The sequence below is a fragment of the Lutjanus erythropterus genome, chromosome 4 (genome assembly GCF_056507025.1).
Source record: "Lutjanus erythropterus isolate fLutEry1 chromosome 4, fLutEry1.hap2, whole genome shotgun sequence".
NCBI lineage: Eukaryota > Metazoa > Chordata > Actinopteri > Lutjaniformes > Lutjanidae > Lutjanus > Lutjanus erythropterus.
The window spans coordinates 6,768,202-6,780,713 of record NC_139320.1 but is presented as its reverse complement, the minus strand read 5'-3'; the positions used below and the strand labels follow the sequence as shown (position 1 = coordinate 6,780,713).

The 12,512-nt window shown below is 38.7% G+C and overlaps 1 long non-coding RNA gene across 2 annotated transcripts in view; it reads right to left on the bottom strand.

Moving 5' to 3' along the window:
• Positions 1–5,430: 5,430 nt before the first annotated feature.
• The window catches only part of LOC146327416 (uncharacterized), a 59,612-nt gene continuing 52,530 nt past the window's right edge, over positions 5,431–12,512 (bottom strand). For both annotated transcript variants that reach the window (XR_014769965.1, XR_014769964.1), the window contains exon 3: positions 5,431–5,999. This is a non-coding gene — a long non-coding RNA (uncharacterized LOC146327416). The remainder of the gene's footprint in view (positions 6,000–12,512) is intronic.

The following is a 12,512-nucleotide window of genomic DNA, read 5'->3' as shown; positions in this document are numbered from 1 at the left end:
CTGAAGGGAAAATCTGGACACGCCTGGTCTGAATATATAAAACTGCCCCATATTGGAAGCAAAATATGTAAAGAAAAGTTTGACTGAGAATGTTGCACAGACAAAACTGCTGTCAACAAAGACATGAGGACATTCATTATATACCTTGGAGCTAAAATATGTAAAGTTTGAGAATGAAGCCTTGAGACATGAGACCAAGAAATGTTACTAAACATTAATAATAAGACAAGAACAAATACATTTTTGACATGAGGACATTCATTATATACCTTGGAGCTAAAATATGTAAAGTTTGAGAATGAAGCCTTGAGAGGACGAGACCAAGAAATGCTGCTGAGCATTAATAAGAAGAAAAGAACAAATATATTTTAAATGTGAGACTTTCAATGTCCTCAATTGTCTCTGAGTTGAATCATTTGGACTGAGGCCTGCAGTGCTCTGCTTTAGGACGCTTTAAAATAAAAACATAAAAATTGATAATAAGGGTTGTTTTTTTTCATAATTGAAAAAATGTAACAAAGATGTGTTGAAGGTATGAACTCTGCTGCTGTAAAGATGTTGAGAGACAGTTTGAACAAGGACAGAACAGACTGTAAGTCTGGACACTGTCCACAAAGGTTAAGACTCATCTCTAACAACTGAAACCATTCAGACTCAGAAATAACCTGCACACACTCACCTTTATTTATTAATCTCATACTCATATCTAACCTGCTGTGTGGACGTACGGGGAAATACAAAAAAAAAGAATTAACATAATAAGAATAAGCCACTCTATCAAATTAAAAACACTAAAAATGTAAAGATCTGGTCCACTTAAAAATCAAGTATGAGGCAAAAAAGAAATCAGTGATTACAAATGTTTCAAATGAGGCAACTGGATCACAATCAAAGGAGTTATTTTATGGAACAATTGCAATAATGAAAGCTCAACATTTAACAAGTTTAAATGCATGTTAAAAAAAATAAAGTAATATTAAAAAGAAATTACTGAACACATATGGAGGATGATGAGAGAAGAGGACTGGCATTATAAGACAGGAGAGAGGAGAGAGAGAGACGAGCACCTTGATTTTCATTTGTTTTGTTTGCGTTATTCTGCTCATTCTGTCTTGCTGTGTTATGAATGTTTACTTCGGTTTGGTTTGATTGTGTACGATGAAAACAAAAAGCTGAAATATTCAATATTCATGCCTATCACAGAGTTTATAGATGAAATATAAAAAATGGAGTTCCTTTTCCTTTTTGCACATGAATTATTTATTGTGAATCTGCTGAGTGTTTGCAGGTCAGTTCACTTGTTATTCTTGTGTTGTTTTTTCTTACTAATAAAATAATATATTTTCTTTTTCACATGTTGGAAATAAAATCTAATCTAATGCATCTAATCTAAACCAGCTATGTAATAAATTTCCTTCCTTTCACACAGCTCTTGCCAGCTGTTATATGTCAGATTATTTGATCCAATTCCACACAAATATGCAAAAATCTTTTTTACATTTATTTGTGCTCCGATTTTTTAACAGAGACATATTTCCAATTTTGCTCGACAGCTTCAGAGGTATTATTCTAGACCTGAATGATCTCAGGAAATTTCCTCTCCATTGTTTCTGTGCAGAGTTTATATCTTAAATATTGCGTCTAATTATAAATAAATAATGAATCTGTGCTAAAATATCATGATTAAAGAAATAAAATGTGTGTATGTATCAGATCTAAAAAGCACACTGACTGCAGCCTGTTCACAGCACAGACCTTTAAATATGTTGTGTAACCTGAAAGAGGAGCTGCAACAAAAAAAAAGACACAAATCAAAGGAAAAAGTAGGATTTAAAGGTGCAGATGATGTAAAAACTGCACCCCTCTTTTCGTGTCCCCTATCAGTTCCTTTCTGTCATTTTTCCTCACCCGCCCGTCCCTGCCTCCCCGCCTCGCTCCGTCTCTCCCTCTGTCTCTCTCTGAGCCCTGTCCTCAGATGGCTTTTGGCCTACTTTCGGCTGCAGAGAGCTCCAGTGTGTGTGAGCCAAATCTCAGCATGGATTTACAGGCAGAGCGCGGAGAGATGGAGGGACAGAGGGAGCGAGAGACAGCGAATGAGTGAAAAAAAAACACAAAAAAAACCCATCATGTCGCATGAGATAGAGATTCAGCTCTGTGCTGCGTGTCGGCATACTCTCCCTGCCTCAGTCTGCATCTTTGTTCCAGCAGCCAGGGCTCACATTTCTGACAGATTTGATCATAGCAGCAGAAATTGTGTTACAATAATCCTTATGAAATGGGTCAAATTAACAATAATTATAAACATCAGAAATACAATGAGCAGTTTATGTGTTCAATCACTCCCTTTTAGGCAGTTTTTGCTGTGAAACCTATTACAGAGCTCCTATATTTGACATATTTGTGAAAATACTCACAGTCAGACATCTATAAAATGTGTGATTGCAACTAATTCCAAAAGTATGCGTCGATGCAGCCCATTTAAAACTGTAAATAAGGATTGATTTCCTCTGTGCTGTTTGTTGTCTATAATCAGAGGGCTCCATGGCGACCACACACTGAGACAACTCACAAAGATAACTGTTAATGAAGCCATGTGGAGGTGAGAGGGTCGGGAAATCAGAGTGTTGAAACAAAGTGACAAACTGTCAAAATATACCGTGTGCACGCTCACACTTTCTCCCACACTGAGCTAGTATAGAACAGAATAAATCTGTTGCACTCTTTTAATCTTTTTGATCTGAGAATGTCATTTTAATTCATGGATTGCAATTATGGATAGAGATGATATGATCATCTGCTTTATTATTCTAAAGAAACTACATTTTCTAATAAACTTACCTTGTAATTGTCATCAAATAAAAAACAAAATCATTCATGTTTTTTCACTGATTCTGATGCTCCCTGTTAACATTTGCACATTAATTATTGTTGCTTCATGAATAGAGCCGTACACGTGTTTTTCAGGCACACAGAATCAAAGCACAGTCCAAAGGCATCGGCATCTACTTTTTTTTAGTGATCAATTATTTATTGGTATTCAAACATGATTCTGTAGGTATACAGAGAACCAATAAAGTAAATGAAAATAATTACAAATGTCCATGCATTAATCAGAATGAAACTGTAGAGCAAGTACAAGAAAATCAACAAAAATCTTGTACTTTCTTTATTTAAAAACTAAAAGTAATTTCATAAAACATTTAAACAATTACACATAACAAATCAAGCAATTACGTTTTATGATTTTATTTGAACACAGCACTCTTCCCTTCCAGACTGCACAGTGAAACATAATAAAGGAAAAAGTCAATAATTAAAGAAGTTGTATCTGTCTAAAATTACACAATACATTAGCAGCTATAACACAGACATGATTTTATTGTACTTTTCTTTTACAAATCTGGAGCTCATGCTGCTCAATGACTTAAACAGTCTGTTTTATTTTGTCTAAATGTAATAAGCCTCATAGAAAAAAATACATTATTCCATTGTGAGATTTATTTGGGAGGGTTTGCAAATATGGTCCAGTTTTGTGTGAAAAGCTAAGCTTAACAAAAAAATACAAGATATCAGGATGCATTTATATGTAAAGTAGTTTTCAGCTCTAATGGACATTCATCAAAGGCAGTCAGTGAATCAGTTCTTTGCATTGCAGGGTTTCTTTCTACAATCATGATTTTACATAATATGAAAAATCTATCTAAGAAAAGCGAGAGCTATCAGTTTCTTCTGTTATGCAACACAAATATAGCACATGATGTGTTATAAAAGGCACTTTTTAAAAGTTACAAAGTCAGACTTTGCTGCTGTACCAGCTCCACGTGTGCCCATATTCCTGACTTTATCACTGCGGCCAACGGAAAACTAAAAGCTGGCTGTAACAAGTCCAGGCAAGAACTCCTGGGCTGTCGAGAGTCATTCTTGGAAATGTGCTGAATCACTGAGGTACAAGAGGCAGGTTGAGGTTAAAATGGACACCACAAAAAGTTGACACTTCATCGCTGAGCAACTCGTGGAATGAACGCCGTGGACTGACGACCTGCAGCATCGTGCAAAATGTGACTGGGAATTTTCCTCCAACTGTTAGCAGCAGAGACTCACTCAGCATGCTATAATGTTAGCATGATGACAGTGTAATGCCCTCTAAAGTATTAGCACTGAGCCATTACTCACAACTGTGTACATGTAAATTAGCTTTCAGTGTACCATCATATAGTGCTATATATTGTTTAGGTTTAGTGTGACACCAACTTAACACTGATGCTAATATGTTAGCATGAAGCAATATTTCCCACAATAGTATATAATAAAATGTAGGCTTGTAATTAATTATAATATAGTACTGTTATTATGTTAATATGCTGCCTACAATCACTTGAAATACTTTATTATGTATACTTAGTATTTCACTTAATACTAATACTAATTACTATATTGGTCTATGGAAGTCAGCCTGGAGCCTAACATCTGCTAGCACAGAGCATGTGTTAGCATTAATATCATTTAGCACACTCAAGTGTTAGCATGGAGTGTACACTCTCATAGCATTGTGTGTGCTAAAGTGTTAGCATGGCACATACTTTCATTGCTATATGATAAGGTGTAGAGTCTGCTAAAGTGCTGGAATTGATATGATTTAGCAGTGTTAGCACAGGGCTACATATTACAGAGCATCATGTATATCAAGTGGGAGCATAAACCTTGAAATCACAATGAATACCACTTAATACTAATACTTAGTAACACATAGTAACACACTTAGCATATAGTTTGTGTGCTAAAATGTTAGCAGAGAACTTTAGCGCAGTTCATGAAATAACAGAAAATAAGGATTTTTAATACATGTTTTTTAGCATTCTTTTTTTTTTTTTTTTGTATTAAAGAGAAAATACATCAATCAGGAAAAGATGAATCTGACTGTTATTTTCCTGATTAATCGGTTAGTTGTTTGGTCTATAAAATGTCAGAGAATGGTGAAAAATGTCCATCACTGTGTCTCGTCTCACAGGTCAAGATGACGTTCCTTAATGTCTTGGTTTGGACACAAACCAAAAATGTTCTGTTTACTCTGTTAGAAAGTTCAAGAAACCAGCAAGTGTTAGCTCAGAGCATGCTAAAGTGTTGGCATTGATGTCAGTTAGCAGTGTTAGCATAGAGCTAGCTATTACACAGCATAACATAAGCTGAAGTCGTAGGATGGACCTTGTACTCACTAAATATAATGAATATTACTTAATGATAACACTTAGTTATGCCTGACATATTCTTTGTATGATAAACTGTTAGCATAGAACTGTGGTGCATTTCATGAAATAACAGCAAAGAAGGACTTTTAATAAATATTTTATTAGAATCAATTTTTTTTTGTATTAAAAAGAAAATACATAGATCAGGGAAAGCATCACATAAAGTATCACATTAATAAACTACACATTAGCGTGTGTGTGTTTGTACATCAGTCCAGCTACATGGAGGCTTTTGTCCTGCTCAAGATATCATGTGCGCCACACAAACGTGTGTGTGCGTGTGTGTGGGCAGTTGAAGCTTGCTTCAGCGTGGCTGTCATATCCGTCTCATGTTCGTGGACCATTCCTCGACATGTACTGACCTGGTCTCACAGGCTGCAAGAGACAGAAAGACAAAGACATTTAGAAGGTACAACACACACAGTACGCAAGCAGCACCACACATTATTTCAAATGCAAATACTTAAAGTAAATTGAATATTTGCATTACTAATGAAATATCGAATGTATTTATTGGGTTCTAATTAGCATGACAAGCATTAATTAATACTTTATTACTGTGGTATTGTAAATAAACAATCATACACAAATGCATACATCCCATTTCAGATCACATGGATTAATTACTATAAGCACACTGGCTACTGAGAACTCGCTTGTCATCCGTCTTTATTAATGTCTTTATTTGGGTCCATTTACTGTCCGACGTCTTTGCGGTCAGCAGAGACGATGTCGTAATGTGTCTTGGCAGCTCTGCAGAAACAAAAAATCACGCCAAAGAATTAATCTCGTTGAAACAGATTCAAGACTTTAAAAAAGGTATAAAAATACCTCCAAAGATGAAATATGAAACATGCCAGATGACACGCCTGTTCAGAAACATCCCATTCACAGCGTCTATTAATAAGCACGACAGTTGAAAGAATTGACAATCATGTGAAATGACAGCATCAAGGCTTTATTTAGACACAACTGTAAGACGTCTCTATTTCAATAGCAGGACTCTGAAGAGAACACTGGGCTCACTGTACTGCTCTCACACCCCTGCTATATTTATTACAAGCAAAAAACTGCTATTACAATATTTTAATGTTGTTCTAAAATATGAGATCTTGATAGAGAAAATCACTGCTGACACAAAATAGAACACAAACACTGACCTTCCCCAAATTCTCGTGGTATAAATCACATTACTTCACATGATCTGCTGTGTGGTGATGATCTCTGCACACACACACACACACACACACACACACACACACACACACACACAAACAGCTGCAGAAAATGACTTATAAATAACATACATAACTTATAAATTTTTACATTGAGAAGAAATAAAATATGCAGGTGAAAATAGAGTTTGACTGACAACACATAACAATCATGGACACTCACTGAGCCGAACAACACATCATGACGTCACAACCAGAAGAGCAACTAATGATTATTTTCACTGTCGATTAATCAGTCGATTATTTTCCCGATTAATAGATTACTTGTTTGGCTCATAAAATGTCATAAAATGTGAAAAAATTTTGTCCTGCTTTGTCCACAACCCCAAAATATCCAGTTTACTGTCATTAGAGAATTAAAGAAACCAGAAAATATTCACATTTAAGAAGCTGGAATCAGAGAATTTGGATATTTTTCTCGTAAAATAAAAAAAAAATAATAATTAGTCGATCAATAATCAGTTTGCAGCTCTAGTCACAACTGGATGACAATACAAAATCAAATCTCATTAATGGAATTTCAAAACATTAAAAATATGCAACATATTGAAAAGTCACGTGTGAAATAAAGAAAAGGTGAGCTGGAAGCCAGTTAACACAACAGTAACAGAGGAAGGTGTGAACAAAGTGTTTAAAAATCAAGGAGACAAGAATGTTGCTATAAAAAACTTCTACAAACTGGACTTGAGTGAACAGTTTGATGGAGGGGAGGACTGTCACATTTTCACAACAGTTACTGTTGCCAGAAGGATTCATGAGAACGGTATTATTGCGATATCTATAAAAGAACTGGGGAAAAAAAGTTAAATTCACCTCCAACTTTCTTCACTGTGCGTTTTAGATGAATAAATTAGCCTGAAATGACGAGGGAGGTCTGCTGTAAGGCTGCACAGTCAATCACGTTATTGAAATCGTAACATGGCCAAGTGCAAGATCCAAGTCACAGAACCAGAAACCAAATCACAATTTACTGAAAAAGAATAGATGTGTGAGTAAACAGCATCATAATGAGGTACTGTAGTGCTGCAGAGATGATCTACGATAAATATCTTGTTCTCCAGATGAAAGAAAACATGTTTGTTTGGTGCAGACCTCAATCAATATCACGTCATCATGATTTTAATAGTTTTGTTTTTTCAGTAAAAATTGTAATGCAAAAATGATCAATCCCACAAAAGAATCGCAATATTACTTTTTTTTTTTTTTTAACATATTGTGCAGACCTGGTCTGTAACTGTAGAACGTACGATATCTTTAAGAGGTGCTGGATTATTAACAAAAATTTATCATTTGTGTATTATCAATATCACATTATCAGTGGAGAATAAATTGTCTCGTGTTTAAATTAAAATGCTGTGCAGTATAGTAGCGCTGCAGTGATTAATCAAATAATAAATTACTCGCCGGCTGTTTTGATGATCAATTAATCGCTTTGAGTTATTTTTGAATTTTAAAAAACGTCCAAATGTGAATATTTTCTGGTTTCCTTACTCCTCTATGATAGCAAACTGATTATCTTTGACTTGTGGAGAAAACAAGACGTTTTGAGGAACGTCATCTTGAGCCTTGGGAAAAGCCATCTTCTGCCACTTTACAGATCAAACAGCTAATCGATTAATCGAGAAAATAATCTAATTAAACAAAACTGAAAATAACTGTTAGCTGCAGCCCTACAGAAGAGTATTTAACAGTATGGGCTTTAGTAGATGCATGTAAAGGATATCGTATTCTAGTTTTTCTTGCTGTAACACATCAGTTTCCCACAGTTATTTTCATTATTCATTAATCTGTAGGTTATTCTCTCAAAAAAGTTGAAAACAGTGAAAAATCCCTGTTATAATTTCCAAGGGGACGTCTTTATAAACCTTATTTTGTCTGACCAACAGTCTAAAACATGAAGACGTCCAGTTAAATATCATGCAACATCAAATTCAATATTTAGAAGCTGGAAACAGCAAATAAATGGCACCTCTGCTTAAAAAACAAAAATGATTAATTGATCAAAATCGACCAATAGATTAACCGACTAATAGTTGCAGCTCTAAACAAAAGATTTAGACAAAAAAAAGTCATATATGGCATGAAAGGGTTCTCAGCATCCTCTTAAAGAGCTGAGATCCAGTCAGAGATCTGTTGGTGTTCTGATATCTGACGAGCACATCATCATCAAACAGATCACAGATACGATCCTTCAAAAAACTCGCCAGCTCAGTTGAATAAAGAAAGAGGAGGCAGCTTGAAACACCCCAAATCAAATCTCTGTGCAGACACATAATGGCTGATTCACATCTGCACAGCTTCCTGGTATAAAGGCTGCTGAGGCAGAAAATTATCCAAAAACGTCGACCACAGCCAACGTGCTTCAGCTCTTTCCTTTCAAACATCCCCGAAAAGAAATAAAGCAGCGTTTTGGTTGACGTGGCAGGAAAGGGTTAAATGTTGATTCATTCGGGGGATTTCCAGCACGTCTTTAAATCCAACATGACCTGGAGCAGGACAGCAGTGACACTGAAGAGGAGATGGGCTCAGCCTGGGCCTCCAGTCATCACTACCTGGCTGTCTGTGAGGTAGAGACAAAGGGGACACTTTGAAATGTGTGTGTGTGTGTGTGTGTGTGTGTGACTGCTGACACACTGTTGGTGACATTAGTCTCTCTCAGATTAATGAGGTTAGTGTGTAGTCTGGTTAATCTGCTGGTGTGATGTGGCTGCGCACAATCCCCAAGCTCCTTTAAACTGGCTTTAGCCTGAGTCAGGGAGGACACACACACACACACACACACACACACACACGCACAGATACAGACAAATCATGCTGGAAATGTGCTCATCCGCCCAACCGGCGCATGAAAATAAAAAAAATAAAAAAACACCCAGATTGCAGACAAAACAGCGTACAGTTTGGCAGCTGATACGCAGACTGAGTGAAAAAACCAACAAGCAAAACAATGAAAGCACTGGATCTGCCCCAAATCCTAAATCTCTCAAAGTCGGCCAAGATACAGTACTGAAGAAGAAGAAGCGCCTCAGCAGTTTCAGCTCCGAGGCGGATATATGCGCCCCAGGTGTGTGATTTCCAAAAGAACGACCTCCGCTGTGCCATAGGTAGTGGGCATGAGCCCACGTGGAGCTGCGACGCCATCTTGTTTCACCGACAGACTGGAAGGAAGGGGTAGTGAACTCCTCTGCAGTGGGAAGAACTGCTAAACACACACTAGCACACACACACACACACAGACATTACAGACATGCTGACAGATACTGTAGGAAGCACACCCACCCACACACACACACACACGCTGACCAGCTCTGATTATTGATGAGTGTGCTTCTCCCGCCTGCAGCCGAGCCGGGGCTGTGTGTTGAAGGGAGTGGCAGAAAAAAAAACTGCAGAATGGTGACTGTAAACTCAGCACGGCTGCCACAAAGAAACGTCTCGCCGTATCGCCCCGCCGTCTGCCGCCCCGTTCGACGTTTTTCGCAATGCGCAGATCGATGTCCCTGATCAGTAATTGAACTTTAATTCTCGGTCCGATCGGGCTGATTCCCGAAATGTTTTCCCGCTGCGCTTTGGGCGTTAACCCTGCAGCAACCCATCCAACACACCTTCCACACGCACACCTGAGCTACTGCGCCCTGAACTCCCTCTTCATTAGATTTAAGTCGTCCACTGGGTGTCCACTGTACTTTCCACAGTCCACCTTAACAAAGGTCCACCTTAAAAGGGATTACATCAATCAGCAGCAGCCTGCTGGCACACAGAATCAACCGATACGGATATTTCGAGCCACAAAAGCTGCATTTAGACCACTGTGGGAGACTGAAACTGAAATCTGGACTGGTAAATCTCTGAGACTTACTGGTGCAGGATCCAAGTCAGGCAGGTGTCATTACAGGTTTTACAGGGCGTCACACCTGAAGCTGCTGGGTAAAAGGTTCTCAAAGAACCAGTCAAAGAATAAGATTAACATTTTTGGACACATTTTCATTAAGCCTGTCTGAAATTTTAGATCAGATCAGAATTCGGCTTCCCAGACGACACTGATCGACCCTTATCCCTTTTGTCAAAAATTTAATCAACACTGGGGCGATGAAGCAGCTTATCGAGGCGGGTATATGCCCACCAGTCGCTCTGTCTGTCTGTCTGTCTGTCTGTCTGTCTGTCTGTCTGTCTCTCTGTCTATCCTCCATGTCTGCCTCAGCCATGGGGACACAGTGTACAGACAGTGTGCGGAGCAGTCGAACAATGGAGAGCAAGCCTGCAGCCCCTTTTCGAGCTTACCGGCTAGACACTGACTGCTCCAGGTTAGTGTTTGTTCACCGGCCTGAGCAAATAAAAAAAAAAAACGATTTTGAGGCAAGAGACATGGACGAAAGAAGAAAGACACGGGGCTGACAGAGGCGTTACATAAGAGAGTTGCTAAAGCAGCAGATTAGCAGCGCAGAGGGGGTTCAAGTTATAATCCATATTAGTTCATTAACAACAGAACGGAAGCATCTCTGGGAATCCACGCCGTCACGGTTGATACACTGAGACAGGATGAAGGAACATCACATCCAGCTGTTGTCAGCTGAATAAATGGAACTGGGGGGGAGGGGGGGGGCTTGGGGGTGAATATACCTTTCAAGGTCAAGAGTGAAAGCAAACTGTCAAGCTTGTGATGCCAAAAAGAGGCATTTATTGATCAGGGTCACTGCGGTTTGAGATGTCAGGCTTGAAATGCAATCTTTGAATCCGAGCATGTCAGAATAACGTATATGAATCTTACTGAATAATATGTCAGATAACATCCTGTCAAATATTTCGAACCAAAAAGTTTTTCATATGCAGCCATGTCGGGCTTTGCAGCAGTTCATGTCTAGCACCCAGCCTAATTCCCACTTCCTAAAATTCGAGATCCGCAAGTGCATGGGATTAAGCATCAACCTAAATGAAGGGAAGCATCCATGAAGATGAGTTGTCATCAATACTCATGCTACGCCCCATTACTACCAGATATTAGCTACGGTGCGATAGGCCTAAGTCAAATATCGATGGATCATGGTGTCAGTTAAGAAAATGCACTGCAAATGCCTCCCAGGAGAGCGATGGCCTCCTGAGAGCAAATGTAAGGCGCAAGGCAGAAAGAAATGGAAAAATAGCTCAAGCAACCAGTCGGGAGAGAAAAGAACCTCGTGGCACCAACAAAAATGGACGCCCTGAAGTGCCGCCATGTGCTACTTTGCTACTATGACCAAGCGAATAGTTACTCAAAGCCAGAGAGTGGGATTCTTGCTACTATCGAAATCAAAGTCTGCTGCCACCAGACACTAGAATCAAAGCAACAGTTGCAGTTCAGAAGCTCTTCACGTATGATTCATGGAGGGTGGCGATGGCGTCGTCTAGTTCACCCTCAGTGGACATCACTGTGGCTGCACTGTGAGTGTGTGCCTCCTGCCACCTTTACGTCGGTGTTAGCATGAGTGAGTGAGCTTTAAGATCGCCGAGGGTTCACTGAGGTCAAGCACATAATGTACAGAGCTGTCATGGTCACGCTCTCAACATTACTCTGTGCTGCTCTCAAGTCATAAAGACACACACACACACACACACACACACACAGACAGCACAGCACAGGCCTGCTGCAGAAACAAAGAGCTATCACACTGACAGATGCTTCTTCACTTAACAGTATCCACTGGTGTATGAAGAGGCTAATGCTATCACAGCAGCATTAGCACTATCTCTCATAAACTACTGATGCTAACCAGATGTTTAGCTATTTCTTTACCAGCACCAGCTGTAACACCTATTAGTCTTAGTCAGATAGTGGCTCAGGATGCGAGGAAACATTAGCATTCCATCTGAAGCAGTTCTTACAGGTTTCCACTGCTACTGGATTGCTAAATAATTAGCTTACATGCATAACACTGCATGTGTTTGCTTGAAGAATGTTATTCCTCTGAGGTGGGAAGTCATTTAAAATAGCATTTAAACCACGTAGCGGTAAAAGTATCCATTCAAAAGCAGAATTAAAAACATTCATGAATCT